The sequence below is a fragment of the Priapulus caudatus genome, unplaced genomic scaffold (assembly GCF_000485595.1).
Source record: "Priapulus caudatus unplaced genomic scaffold, Priapulus_caudatus-5.0.1 Scaffold12, whole genome shotgun sequence".
NCBI classification, from domain to species: domain Eukaryota; kingdom Metazoa; phylum Priapulida; class Priapulimorpha; order Priapulimorphida; family Priapulidae; genus Priapulus; species Priapulus caudatus.
Window position 1 is genome coordinate 947,489 of NW_014577073.1, and position 2,513 is coordinate 950,001.

Below are 2,513 nucleotides of genomic sequence, written 5' to 3' on the forward strand. Positions count from 1 at the left end.
CGTTTCATCTCGCAGCGCTAATTTCAATTCTCGGTGCGAGTTACAACACCGACTACAGCGACAAGTGGTTCACGGCGATTACAACAGCAACCGGTTGACAACCGATTACGTACACTATAACGTGTTAAAATAGTTCTACGTGTTAACTACCAATGTTCGGTGTCCGAGCACCTTACAGCTCAGTTCATATATCATCTTCTAAGAGAAAGGGTTTATCCTGTCGCAAAAATTATACGGTGTACTACTCGCATGTGTATTCAGCGCGTTAATATTCGATATGATATAAGATATAAGATATAAGATATAAGATATAAGATATAACAGTTTTATTTATCGCTTTCAATATTAGTAAGTACAAGAATTTTAACAAAGCGAATAATAAACAATACAGCAAAAGGATGACGAAAAGATCATACGGTCATCTAGTCAGCCATCCCCTGGAAAAATTATAAAGTACGCGGGCAACTGTCATTAGAGAATAGCGCCCGATATGGCGGACTATATATAGCCTAATAGCCTTAATGAGAACTCATCCGCGTGGCGGCGGTGGCGAATGGTAGGGGGTGCCGTTAGCTAGAGCATCTGTAACAGTCATGCAAACATTTATTATGCAGTATCACGCTACGCCGATCTGTAACAACCAATTCTTACCCCCGTGTATACCGCTCTGTATGCTACAATTATACTCTCCGACTGAGTTTACACGTGTGAAACGTTGATTCATGACTTTCGGCTTCCGTGCATACTCCTTTCAAGCACGCACCTACAGCAGTACATTAGCCCCCGCCCCCGCCCCCAAACGTGAACAGGTTTACGTAAACGGCTAATTACCGGCGGCAGAGGAGGGTCCCAAAAACTAACGAGAGGAAGAAAACATATGCGTGGGCGTTCTCAGAAAGTCCAGCGCAGTGGGAGAGACAGACAATGAATCCTTACAGCGGCCATGCCGGGCGCATATGGGCCTCGTCTAGGAACACCTTCGACCGACGACAGACAAACGGCGCGTGGGTCGGCGAGCGACCAGTCACGGCGTCGTCACGAACCCACATAATGGCGGCCACGTACGGGCCTCGGCGGCCCCAGAAACTTCACGCGGTGCGGGCCTAGCTTTCAACTAGCCGATGCCTTTATGAAGTTAAATGGCAGTTTTTTCATATTATAGAAAGCATGGCGCCGAGAGCTTTTTGTGTTTGAAAAAGATAATGCCATAATCACCGGAATAACACGACGGTTTGACTGCGAACAGAAAAATGTGTTGTTCATAATTTCCGAATTTAATAATTGCAGTTATTATTCGGTAAAGATTACGCAGAGAGGGGAGGAAACTAGCAGGTGGATGCGCCATATGTCACGTGAATGGCGTGATATCACATACCCGTTGTCGTATCTAGTGGTCTAGGATCGCCGACGGAAGTCGCTCGAGGTAGTTCCAACAATAATATTCATTTGTAAACGAGGCTATGGCATAGTTTTCATGAGCAAATAACTATTACTCCTATTATTTACTTCTGAGACTATACTATCAGGAGTTAATGAAGACAAAATTTGTCTTTATTAACTCCTGATACTATTTTAGTTAGTTTGTTGGGTTGTCTGTCAACAGGGTATCTCAAAAAGTTACGGACGGATTTTGATGAAATTTTTGGGACTGGTTGGTATTGGGCCAAGAACCAATCGATTAAATTTTGGTGGTCATCCGGATCCAGATCCGGATCTATCTATCTATCTATCTAACCTATTGAAAATAGTCTTGCACACTGTGTATCAAGTCAGTGCAAGGTGAATGTTGTTACGACAATGACATGGCGCATGTAACATAATGCATGTATGGGTGTACCAGCAAAATGGGGGGAGTGCTACGCTGTGGCGGAGGTACATACCTCGTGAATTTTCTTAAAATACTTGCCCTGAGTGAGGATCGAACTCACGACCTTCAGATTATGAGACTGACGCGCTGCCTACTGCGCTATCAAGGCTATACTTTTAACAATTTGAAGTCCAATTTTAAAATTTGATGTTTATTCCTAAACATATCTCGTGAATTTTCTTAAAATACTTGCCCTGAGTGAGGACACATCCCACCAGTTACACCAGCACCGATTACTTTACTAGCTTGTCTCTATACACCAGCACCCATGCTTAAACTACCTTTCCTCTTACAAACCAGCATCCCTCCCTATAACGGCTTCCCTTTCTTAACTAGCACCGCTCTAATCTGACCCCCCCCCCCCAACACGCGCGGTTTGCGCGCCTAGCCGCTTTTACGCAAGCCGCTTTTACGCTAGCCGCTTTTACGCAACATGTTCTGCTAGCATCTATGAAAAATACGACATACGTATATACGCTCTTCTTATGACACTATTTGTCATAGGAAGATTCTTCCTATAACAAATATTGGCGAGTCAACTTCGTTTTGCTTTACAGCTGAAATTCACTGCTTGCGTTCATAATAGCGCTCCTAAACTCCTATGATGCGCACAACACATACAACAATATTTGTCATAGGAAGAATC

The 2,513-nt window shown here is 43.8% G+C and overlaps 1 non-coding gene across 1 annotated transcript; it reads right to left on the minus strand.

Moving 5' to 3' along the window:
* Positions 1–1,903: 1,903 nt before the first annotated feature.
* Positions 1,904–1,976, minus strand: Trnam-cau. Its single transcript has one exon. It is a non-coding gene; the product is annotated as a tRNA-Met (tRNA).
* Positions 1,977–2,513: the final 537 nt, after the last annotated feature.